General features: G+C 33.8%; 1 protein-coding gene across 1 annotated transcript in view; it reads left to right on the top strand.

The window, feature by feature from the left end:
* The first annotated feature begins 9,917 nt into the window (after positions 1-9,917).
* The window catches only part of LOC110382906 (pro-resilin), a 54,828-nt gene continuing 52,007 nt past the window's right edge, over positions 9,918-12,738 (top strand). Inside the window, exon 1 of the mRNA XM_049851790.2 lies at positions 9,918-10,001. The gene's annotated coding sequence lies outside the window, so the exon portion shown is untranslated. The remainder of the gene's footprint in view (positions 10,002-12,738) is intronic.

Raw genomic sequence — 12,738 nt, 5'->3', positions numbered from 1 at the left:
GCCAAGTATCATAAAAATCCATTCATTCTGTTTGCACCTGAAGAAGTAACAAATATACACGCACTTACAAACTTTCGTTTTCATAACATTAATGTGATATGCTATGTTTAAACTACGCAAAAAGTTCAAATACTTGTAAAGTTCATCTACCACATTGAGTGTCACCCGAAAAAAATCACATAAATATCTAATCACAAGTAACACAAATTTTCATTCACCAAGCTCTCAGCCTACAAAGGTCGGGGTTTGGTTCTGCGCGTTGCATTCTTGAGCAAGGTCAGTGATGCGCTCGATAACTCCCTTTCTACACTTGGTTAAATAAAGGCTTAATCATTACCTTATTGTGTTGTGAATATAGTTATTATTCTTGGTATTTGTAGTTTTAAGTATCTGGAATTTAAGTTTTAAAATATGCAATGCATATGCAATTATTTTATGTTTGAAAATTATGTAGTGGATTTGGTAATTAGGTAGGCATTACAATTTGTTTTTGTTTTTGAGAGAGTGCTAGACTCGCACCAACCAAACCATTTTTATAATTAAGATTGATAGTAAGTTTTCTTTTACATAAAGAAATCCATTCCTTATCAACATTTAGGTAAACTTTATAATGGAAAGGTGTATGTTTGTATATGATTTAGATAAACTGATATAGAAAACTTTCACCCTAAGGATGACTGGAGAGAATGCCTGTGGCATTAAGTCCGCCTGTGTTATTAATTTTGCATAAAGTTAAATAAATAAATAAAACTCTTTTACCTGCAGAAAGCTACATTACTTTTGAAATTCTTAAACTAAATTTTATCTGAATATACCTACCTACGCGAAGTAGTTACCCACGGTCGCGAGTGGAACCGTGGGACATTAAGCAGCATATTCGGAATTTAAGTGGAACCGCGGGCAACAGCTAGTATATTCAATAAAGACAGTACCATAGTTTAGATATACTATTATATATTCTCTTGATATCAAAGGTTATTGTCTAAAGTATCATCAATCCCAGTAATGACGTGATGATATAATTGTAGTACATACATACATATGTATATACATGTATATATGTGGTTACAAATTGTTATTTAATTTACTATTATGTAATTGCAATGTCATGTGGACGGTTTAATGTTAGATGGAGAGTTTTATTAGATTTTCTTTGGAGCCTAGCTAATTTAAATCATTGGTGGGAGACTGCGATGAAAACGACGGTCAAATAGGTACTGAATATTTTCTGAAATGAACTGGGTGCTGAAAATGAACGCTCCACTTATTGTATAACGAAGTTGCAGTAACTGTACATCAAATCTGCCAGCGGCTTTTCCCGGAATTACTTCCATGAATGGACCATTTCATACTAAACTAAAATAATTTTGCAAAAGTCTTACAGAATCACACCACAGTAGTGCCTGAAATAAGCTTGTTCAAGCAAATAAAACAAATTCTTCAACTAGATATCGTATACCTAAATAATAACTTGCGTATGGACGACTTTCTAGTAAACATTGGATGCGAAATATTATTAAAATGATAAAACAATTAGGCCTACATCAAAAGATGAAACTAACATCTACAGATTCTTATTTCACTCTCGCATGTCGTCGTTAACACACTTGCCCAGTGACCGTGCGGCCGACCTCAGCTTTGGCAAAAACTGTTTATTTGATATACTCTATTAAGGCTACGAATATTATGCAGTGAGTCCCTCTGACATAATCACGACAATGTCTTAAGCAAGGTTTCACTTAATAAGCTTAGCTCTAGTTGGGGAGACGATCAGATATTAAAGTTGTAGATATAGGCCATTTTTTCAGCCAGTCATTTCATCATCTCAGCTATAGGACGTCCACTGCTGAACATAGGCCTCCCCCTTAGATCTCCACAGATACCTGTTGGAGGCGACCTGCACCAGTCATTTAGTTTGCAGTTAAAAAAGAGTGTCTATGGAGTTTCTTGCCGGCTCTTCTCCATTAGACCAACTTTTTGGAACCGTGCAAATAGTGTGATGTTTCATAGGCCTATGCGAAATAAAAAAGATTTTGATTTTGAAAAAAATCGACGGGACTTCAAGATATTCTTTGCAAAATAAACGATTGGATTTGATGCCAATGTAAAACAATATACCTACATATAAAAATACTGCGTATGCGTGAGACTACTAATGGCTAACTTCAGAGTGCAAAAATATTTTATGAAAGCTTCAGCCAGGACAATATTTAGAATCTCCTCTTTTTAAATCGATTAAAATTTGGGATTACCGGATTACAGGATTTTTCCGAGTGTTTTGAAAAAAAGTATAATAATATTGATGATGCAGTTTACCCCCGAAGACAGAAAACGTCACTATCCATCTTCGTCTTCTGCTGGTGGTATTCTGCTGAACCTCTAAATAGAAATGTTCGTGAATATCCACTATATCCGAACGTTGCTTCACCGGCGCGTCTAAACATTGTGCTATTGTCTTTATTTTCCCGTGTAAATCCGATTTGTGCCAACGCTAACTGTGAACTTCGGCTTAATTATAGCTTTTAAAAATAACTCATTCATTGCTCGCTCTCCTAAGAAACCACTTCCCGTGTGTGTGGGGCCACCAGTGCCAAAGCCTGCTGAGGGATAGAACCTACAAAAGAGCTACCGCGGGCTTGTACATAAAGGGGTCCAAAAGGAACATGATGGGTTTTAATCAGTAAGAGTCTGACACTCCCTCACGCTGCACCCATAGAGGGAGCCGTCATTTGATGATTTCCCACAAAAAAGGTAAAATGCAGTCTATGCCACTCCAAATATAACACACATTGATAAATAATTTCTCGGGGCAATGGTACGGGCAGTATAGTTCTCACGGGACGTTTGTGAAACCGCGGGACAACACCAGTAGTAAATATTTTACAAAATATCCATATCTTGTAATACCCACCACCTTGTCTACCTACTTCCGCAATATCCTATTGCTTGGAAACAATTATTATTGCTAACTCAAACGTCGCCAAAAAGTGAGACACCGTGAAAATCGATCAGCTACGGTTAAAGCTATTAAAAATCATCCACGGTTCTCTTATATGCATTTCTATGTCATTGTGACACGGTGAAGCTTAGTGTCGGGTACACAATTCTATAAATTTATTTCTATGTACCTATAAGTATTTTTGAGGCCATAGAAACATTTAATTCATTTCATCATCAATCAAGAAGTTCTATTATAAACCTATTTCTAGAAAAGTTCGTTAATTAGAGTTATGTTAATAAGAGAATCACTCTTTTATTGTTTCTATTGCAAGTTTTTAAATCAGTTCTCGCTGCCTAAGTAAACAACTATGTTGGGGTCGGCTTAAAAAAATACCAAATGCATATCCCTCCAATGTATTATGTTACAAATATAGAAAGAAAGCTATTGACCGGTGTATACCAACACATAATATGCATATGCATGTCATAACGATTACTTATTTAAGTGTCACTGTGACAAGCTTCTCTTGAATTTGTAATAAAATAATTATTGTTGCTACACACTTACAAACAGAAGCTTATCAAGAAATTGAAATAAGATAAAGGTTAGAAGTGGCATTCTCTCTCTTTCCTAATAACTAAAATCTGGGAGTCGTCAAGTCTAGATTTATTTTCTAAAACCCATTATTTGTTCACCGATTTCAAAACTTATTTCAAGTAAAGGTTCAAGTCGCGGAGGAAGGAAAGATAGCAAAGATGCCATGGGGAAGCTAGGCATTCTTCTCGTATGTCAGGTAACGCACAGTAGGTGTGATCAGTTTCTAAAACTAATGAGTCGTTCGCGTTCCCTGTCAAATCCAAACTAATCTGTCAAAGATTGGTCTTGAATTCTTGATTGATTGCTCATTTAGTAGTAAAAAAAATGGGCAGGTTTTAAAGGAGGTGTGTAAAAGAGTTAGTAACGTTCCTCGTCCCCCGAACACCCGCATGTTGTCGCGCTACTTTCTTAGGAGATTTTGCGTTATGACATCTCCGCTACTCATTTTGTTCTCCATGGCTCAAGTCCACAAAGTACGTAGTTTCTAACAAATGTGAAACACTTGCATTCATTCATCGGGGAACACATTATTTCATTTAAGCGATAATTTTTTGCACGAGTTTGTTTTGCCACTCAACACTGTGGGGTAATTGATGGGGAAACAAAAAGATGGTAAGCGTGAGTCGTGCCAATAATGTGGGTGTTCTGTGGGTAATATTATTTTTATGTATAGAGGAAGAGTTTTAGAAATTAACTTAAAAAAATGTACCTATGTATAGTTAGTGTTACTTTATTATAGAATAATGAAAAACTTTCTAAAATAGAATGAAATATAAATGGTAATACAGAAAGAAAGAAATAAAAATCATTTACGTAACAATATTTAGAGTAGAATAAATTTATTTATTTATTTGTTTAAAAAAACAATAAAACAAATGATGTATTTATACTATCATGTTTACCAGCCTATGGATGTACTTTTTGGGAGCTTTAAAAATTAAATGTACCTACGTATGTATATTAAAATTAACAAAAATATAAATTGGTAATTCCTTTAATTTCACACAGTTTCATTTCCTTATGTATTAATACAAAATGGTTCCTTTTTCACTTTCTTTCAAAATGGCTCCATGTTCCTGTCTAAACCCACTCCTAATTCCAACTCTAAGTTACTGTATCACCTTGATCCAAAGTCATTATTCTGACATTACCTAGCGTGACTTCAGATCGTAAGGTCCTGGGTTCGAACCCCGGGTCGTGAACAGTTGATTTTGTCGAGTTTTCCTCGGGTTTTTCTCACAGCCTTCGATTCTGTGAGTATTAGTATAATGGACATTTCGACAGTATTTACCTACGTGAGATTCTTGTCCGATTATTATTTTAATTGATAGGTCTGTTAAACTGGTATTAATGAAGTATTCTTTATTAAAAATGAAGCATTATTTTTGAAACACGAGCGTGAAAAGTTTTTTTAGCTCAATTTTATTGAATTTTGTATGTGTTTGGTTTATGTGTGATTAAATCACGGATTAAATTCATATGATCTACTTTGAAAAAAATATACTAACATCGACTTTATGACTACAAATCATTTAAAACACTACCTATACAATGTGTCCCGGGGATAAGTGACCGCCCGAAATTTTTTGAATATTTGTACAAAATTAAGGAATTTCCTTTATATTTGGGACTTACCGCCTTTGGTTTTTTTTTAATGATTTTTAGTAAATACTGTGACGTGCTGCAGTTTTTTTAAGATATTTCCTAAGTTTTTACATCTTTTAAATTCTTTTTCTTTATTGACTAGCCGACATCATAGTTTATCAATTAAAATTATCAAACATAACAAAATGTAATAAAACATTTATTAGAAAAAAAAGAAAATAAAAATTCAAAGAAAATAACGCCTTTTTTCAGTTTTTTCAAAATAAGTCCAATAAATGCCCCCTTAATATCACTTTCTTTTAATTTATTAATAAACTACATGATATTTCCTACAATAGCTCACAACAATGTTTGCTGCTATTTCAAACAAATGCAAAAATACAGTCAGTTGAAATTTGAAAAAAAAAGAGCAAAGCCTGTTATTAACAGGCCTGACAATAAAATTTTTTTAATGATTTTTTTCAAAAATATAAATGAAATTATCCTTAATTTTGTACAAATATTCAAAAAATTTCGGGCGGTCACTTATCCCCGGGACACATTGTATATTGAAGCTAATTATTTGACGCGATTTCAGCCACTTCCTGAAGGAACTACATATTTCCTGTACATACATAAAATATATGCCCCGGAGTAATGTATCGTAGAAATGGTGAAAGAAGTTTTTAATAACTATATACCACTATTTTTTCAATTCTAAAAGGCTTACAAATTACTCTCGCAGTATAGATGAGACGATATATTAAAGAGGACAGTTTCAATGGGTTATAGAGTCACAAATCATTTTAATATGTACACATAAATAAGGCCTAAACAGATGTGCCAATAAGACACACGTTTATCTATAGATATTAATATAATAAAGAGAAAACTTATCTCAAAGCCTCTGAAACTACTGATCCGATTCGGAAAATTATTTCGTTGTTGGAAAACACTCTTGGCGAGTAACATAGTTTACATTTTACCGGGTGAAACAAAAAACAAACACACAAAAAACAGCTAATCTATACTAATATTATAAAATTATAGAGTTCATTTGTTTGCATTTTGTTTGTATTTTTTATCCTGGTTCGAGTCGCTCAGTAGTTCATAGGACGTGGGTAAAACCGCTTGAAAACGACTGAAACCGGGGTGAACTGCTAGTATATCATAAGTAAGGTCTAAACAGATGTGCCAATGCGACACACATTAATCTTACAAATATGACGTCTACAAGTAAATGTGGGGTAATTGCAGGTTGATAAACTATGCTTTGGGTGACTGGAAAACTGCTATACCTTTATAGAGAGGATGGTGACGAAGTTTCTTTGATAAGTCTTCAGAATTTCTAGCTTTTATTTGCGGAAAAGACAGTTCGAGAGAGGACCTCGGGGCTAAGTCAAAGTCTTTTTTTATATTTCAAATAGGCCTATGAAAGCTTTTTCGAAACTGCAAACTAGTTGCACGGTTCGAAAGAGTTGGTCTTGGAAAGAACCGGTAAGAAAATCATAGGCTTCAATTATTTGGCCTCTTTTGTGGGTCTGCTGTGGCTGCGGGCTGTTTCGCTCGGGACACCGCGGCAATGGTACATGAAGGCCTAAGAAGGAACAAGGTGGGTTTTAGTAGTAAGAGTCTGACATTCCCTCACGCTGCACCTACAGAGAGATGATTCCCCAACAAAAAAAAGATTCTTGCCAAATTATGTGTGACTGCTTATTTTATTAATATGGTTAACATTAACACATCCTGCAGATTAATTAATTGGTCAATTTTGACCAGCAATCAAAGACCCTATTTGGACTACTAAAAGCCTACAATTAGGCCTAAAAACTTACCGTAACGACGACCCTCTTAAGGCAGAGCCTTGTACATTAATATTTCAAAAGCGAATTAAATTCTTGTAAATGCTTGTAAAGATAGATGGGGTAACTTGTAGGTCAGAGATCATTTAACTAATATTTTCTAATTAACTTTAACAACTTCAAGTTAAAGTTGGCCCACACACTGAGGACTAAACAGTCGGCCCACAGTTAGCAAAACATATTTCTAAATAAATTCTATACAGTATTATAAACAAGAATAAAAAAAGAATATTACGAAAGAGGATATGTACACTAAAACTAAAAAAGCGTAAAAAAAAATCTTGTTTCCAATCATAGCTTTCAGTCAGTCTGATACCGGCTAAATCTTTGTAATGTGCGTACTTCCGCTTCCATACTTGTACTTCCATTCATCTTCATACTAATTTATGAGCCCAAACAAGCTATCGGCCGACTAAAAGTTTGCAGTGTGTGGTTACGGTAAAGTAAGCGCCATAATCAATTATTACCATGTGTATGTACTGATGATTTCCGAATGTAGTTATTTAGAAGCCTGCAGTAGTTAACTTAAATGTTGAGTAGTGTAACCAGATTCGTTAAAATTGAGGACAGAAAAAAATTGTCAGCATGTTTTTTTTTTTGCAGCATTTCTTTCTAATTTTTTTCAAATAATATACTCTGTTTGCTAAAAAAATGACAGATTCGAAAGTTACGTTAAACTTGCATGACAACTGAGTAAAATAGAAGGGACTCTTTCTTTTGCATTTCCAAATCCATCCATTCATTTTCCATCCAACTTGACCCAGACCCAACAAAACCTTATTTTATATTTTAACAAAATTAAACTCGAGGTTACCACCAAAAAATTAAGTCCTATTAAACTAAGTACAATCGGAAACTTCGTTATTTGACAACATGGAGAACAAAATGACTAGCGGAGGTGCCAGAACGGAAAATCTCTTGAGAAAGTAACGCGCCAAAATGCGGGTGAGCGGGGGACGAGGAACGTTACTAGCTCCACCCTTATACGGTTTATCTGGACCCGCCCAAAATCGTTGACATTTGTATATCTCATAGATCTTATTTCATATTGGCATGCTGAATATGAGCCGAGATATGAAGAAACATAATTGCATTTTAAGACCTATAATTGTAACCATATTTTAAGCAAATAATTAAAAAAAGCTAATTCTAATTCTAAATTCTAGAACTCTAACGTCTCATTAGTTCACTCTTAACTGATCGTTTTGGTCATACCTTCCGCACATATTTGACCTAGAAAGTGTTAAATATGCCTTATGGCATCCTCTCAACTCCATGTTTAACAACAAAAGCTCTCAAATACCGATGTTCTGATACAATTTGCTTTTAAAACGCAATATTATTAACAGCGTCCGTCCGTGACGCATCTTATTTCCGCTCCATTCACTTAAGCTTTGCCAATTATATCGATAAGTTTTGCGCGTGACTTTGCTTGTGGTATGGAATTTGAACTTTCAGATACTGGATTTTTTGTCTTTTCATCATCATCATCCTAGCCTATTCCTGTCCGCTGCTGAACCTAAGCCTTGATGAGCTTCTTTTGTTCAGTTTATAAGCTACTCAAAAAGTTTTGCAATTTCCTCTAATATATAACGCCTAAAAAGTTGAATACAGGTGAGGTCAAACACACGCAGTATTTTTTTAATGCCTATATTTTTTCTATTAATTTGTTGGAATTACTTTAATCAGGGTATTGTCCCATTGCTAGTAGTCAAATATTTTGACAATGGCTGGGACTAGGATACTATGATATATACAATATGAGAAATAGATCAAACCTTGGAATATTATGATAAAGGAGAATAATTTAACCCATTTTATCGACCAACTTTAAAAAATTGTACCAAATAAGGAAATCAATTCATAAAACCATTACTACCTACGAACATGAATTTGACCTACTTACATCAATAAGTATAGTAAGTACCTCACGATTTGTAGATCATTTGTAATTCATCACTATACTCATCACGATTATTATACCCGTAGGGCAAAGTGCAATTAACGGAATAATTATAATTGGTGCAACTAACAAAGAAGAGTTTCCAGGGTCTGCAGTATACTTGGTTAGATCTTGAAAACAACTGTTTCAAGTCAACAACTTTTTATCGTCCCACTGCTGGGCACAGGCCTTCTCTCACACGGAGAACGATTGAGCATTAATCAGCTTGAAGGTTTGAACTTGGAAGCAAACGGGTCCAGAATTGTTAACAAAATTTTCAGGGAGGAAATGGAAATCATATAACGCTGAAAAGTTGCAAATTAAAAACGCAAATAAAGCTTATAGCTAGTGTTAAATAGCCCATTTGATGCCAAAGGTATACTTTTTATCCTATTGCCAAAAGTAGTTCCCTCGTGACATGCGAAACAGCTAGTAAAAATTATATCGGCTTATATTAATATAAAAACAAAAATAGCCCTTATCACCCACCCTTCTCCAGTGCCTGTATGTTTTTACTGAGAAGAAGAAGAGGACACAACAAACTCCCCAGAAACACATATCAGACTCTTAGATTTCCTCTTATACCTGCCACTGAAAACATTTTTATACTAATAAACCATTACCACCATTTTATAGAGCAGTCCAGTACTAAGTAGAGCCCTAACAAGCACCATATCGCTCGATCCTCAGTTTTGACACATACAAATTCTGTCTGCCGACTTCAGCAGATCGAAACTTATGTAACCGGACTTAAAAATAATCTATTTAAAAGCTCCAACAGAAATAAAATCGAGGCCAAAAAAATGAACCCACCAATTTTTTTCCCAACTTTTAAGCTACCTCTGAAAATATCGATCCATTTTCATTCCATATTCGAAAAAAGATCACCCGGAAACAACCCCACCAGTAGCATCCTTGGTTGCTCAACCAAGTTAGAATTCAGAGCATCTATATAAGCGTTAGGTTTTCCTTGCAACCGTCAGTCGTAGCAACAATATATGCGCGTGCGCACGTATCAAGTAATTGTGTCTGTGATTGTGCAGTGAAGTGTAAGAACGAAGAAGCTTGTCAAAAAGTTAGTTTTTTTTTCCTTTTTTTGCTTTTTAAGTTTATTTTTTTGAGTTTCGTGTGTGGAGCTTTTATTCTTAGTGTTTTGTCTTTGGTCGTGTTTGTAATGTTTGATTGTATTTCTAACAAACAATAGTTCATGTTTGACAATAATTTGTGTTAGTTTATTTGCAATATCAAGACGAGCCATATAAATTGACAAACAAACCAAAATCGACTAAGTTACGATTAAGTTACAATTAAGTTGCGAACGAAGAATCATCATATCTATATATTTTTTTAAGTTATATCAAATTTTTATTAATATCAAAGTTTTTAACAACCATAACAAATAATATTTATAGAAAATAAACTGCATACTTCCTTACAAGTTAAAAACAACTTCCTAAGTTAACAAGTTGTAACTTATTTGCATAATCATGGAAGCCGAATCATTTGAATATAATACTAATTGGCTACTAACCGCTTGAAGTTATTAAGTTAAAATTACAGTTTTAATTGACTTAATAACACTTACCTGCTTTTACGTGCATCACTTATGTAAAAAAGAAAAAAAAATAAGCTGTCAATTTTGACAGTTTTTTTTTTTTAATATTGTAACGGTTATTTTACTTAACTATTACATAGAAACGGACAATCTTTAACCTCTCAATAACTTGTCATTTTAACTGTAAAACAAGTATATATTGCAATTGCATTTACAAGAATTTATCTGACAACCACACACACTTAATTTCTGAATAAATATCAGCAATACGTCTTACTCCTCACTAATAGTATAAATGTCACTGTTATTCTGTATGTTGGTTTGTATGTCATGCTTTAAAAGTAAAAGGCTCGAACAATTTTTATCACAGACAAGCTGCTTTTCCGCGGTTTTCCCGCATCCGGATAACTGCTTCCCGTGACAAAAATATCCTATGTCCTTCTCCCGGGTCTAAGCTACATCACCTCGTATTTATAGCTTACACCTTTCAGCAATACTTAAGTTATAGGAAGTGTAACTAACACGACTTTCTTTTAATATGAAAAGCTATGGCCCGGGTGCTAAAAAAATCTCTTCAACTTTGACACTTCAAAAACTTTCTAACTATTGCACTAAATTCGAAGAGTGAGTTCACAGTTTATGAACTTTAAATAAATAATCGGTATGTTGACAATATGGAAACAGATTTATATTTATGTCCACGTGCGTAAAAACTGTCAACGAAAACCGCGGGAAACATGAAACATATGACAGCTGACTCCGCCATCTTTGTCACAAACGTCAATCTACCAAGAAGGTTCACATCGCCGAAATTACTTCACAAAACCTTTTCAATAAATGTTTAATTATAATTTTACGAGCATAGTAAAGTATTTAGGAGAATTAACTTGTGTAATACGAATGACAAAAGTACAGGCATGCAACTAGAAACATTGTAGGCGATTAGTTAAATAGTTTTAGTAATATCTCTTTAGGATTATTCGTTGGAAATTACGATGCTCTTATGAATAAAATTGCTGGAATATTTTAGTTGTTTCGCTCATAAAATTTACTTTGAAGACGTGATATAAGGCCCGTTTAAATATTTCTATGTATTACTTCACTTCAGTTTTTTTGTTACTAACCGAAGTTTAAGGCTTGTAAGAATTTTTTTTATTTAAGTTTTCTTTCTGAAATCTTTCAATCTTCTTTATTGTATTTATTTTTTATCTTGAATTTAGTCATCAGTCCACATAGTTCAGAGAGTGTACCGATGAACACTGACCTTCCCTAACTTTTGATGCACACCCATAAAAAATATAAAAAGAATTTAGTCGTAATAAGAGTTTAGCTGTACCTAAATACTTCTTTTATAATATATTTTTTAAGTCTACACATATTTTGAAGTAAAATAAAATAAATTGTGATTATATTTCGGTTGAATACTAAAAGAAAACTGCATTACAATACAATAATAATTTGTCAATTGTTCTACGCATAAACTTGCTCATTTGTAGTGTCCACTTAAAACCAGTCCACTCGAACGGTCATTGGTGTTAAGCTCATGTGAATAGGTAACTCTTCACCTTGACACTTTTACTACTATTCCCTGTAAATTATACTTAGAAATTAACGTTACTTTAATTATTATTTTGTATCGGTTGTTTTCTGCGGTGTTATCCCTATCTCAAAGGAATTTTTTTACACATTATGATAAAAAGTATGTTAAAAAGCAGTCTATTAAAACGGACACAGGAAAGTACTAAGTACTTCTACAAAAGCCATCCTGTCTGTCTGTATAGGTTCGTTTCGCGCTTTTATACCAAAACTACTGAACCTATTTATTATTTAACCATTTATTTACACACACGAAAAAAGTAGAAGTAACATAAAATAGTACAAAGGTACTGCTTATTTCTAATGAAATCTCTTCCAGCAGACCCGTAGTAGGAGAGTTATATGTTTATATGTTTGGTACACAATTAAAAGCCTGAGCAAAGACATACGCTTCTTTCTATCTGGTTGAGGGAACTAGCTAGAAGTTCTTCCCTTAGGAACCAAGCAAAACCAACTATTAACTTATACTTTTACCTATAGCAATAGATATTCGGCTTTTCACCCTGACATCTTAATTTAAAATCCTAAACCCATACATATATTGCTGCAACTAGTTTCCGAGATAATTTCTGTCATCATTCCACATGACTATTAGATCGACATACGCAATTTACTCTTGTATTACCTACTTTATATATTAATGGTAGTCTGTCGAAATAAT

The sequence above is a fragment of the Helicoverpa armigera genome, chromosome 28, assembly GCF_030705265.1.
Source record: "Helicoverpa armigera isolate CAAS_96S chromosome 28, ASM3070526v1, whole genome shotgun sequence".
In the NCBI taxonomy this organism is placed as follows: Eukaryota; Metazoa; Arthropoda; class Insecta; order Lepidoptera; family Noctuidae; genus Helicoverpa; species Helicoverpa armigera.
The sequence above is the reverse complement of the archived record's forward strand: the minus strand, read 5'-3'. Positions and strand labels throughout refer to the sequence as shown.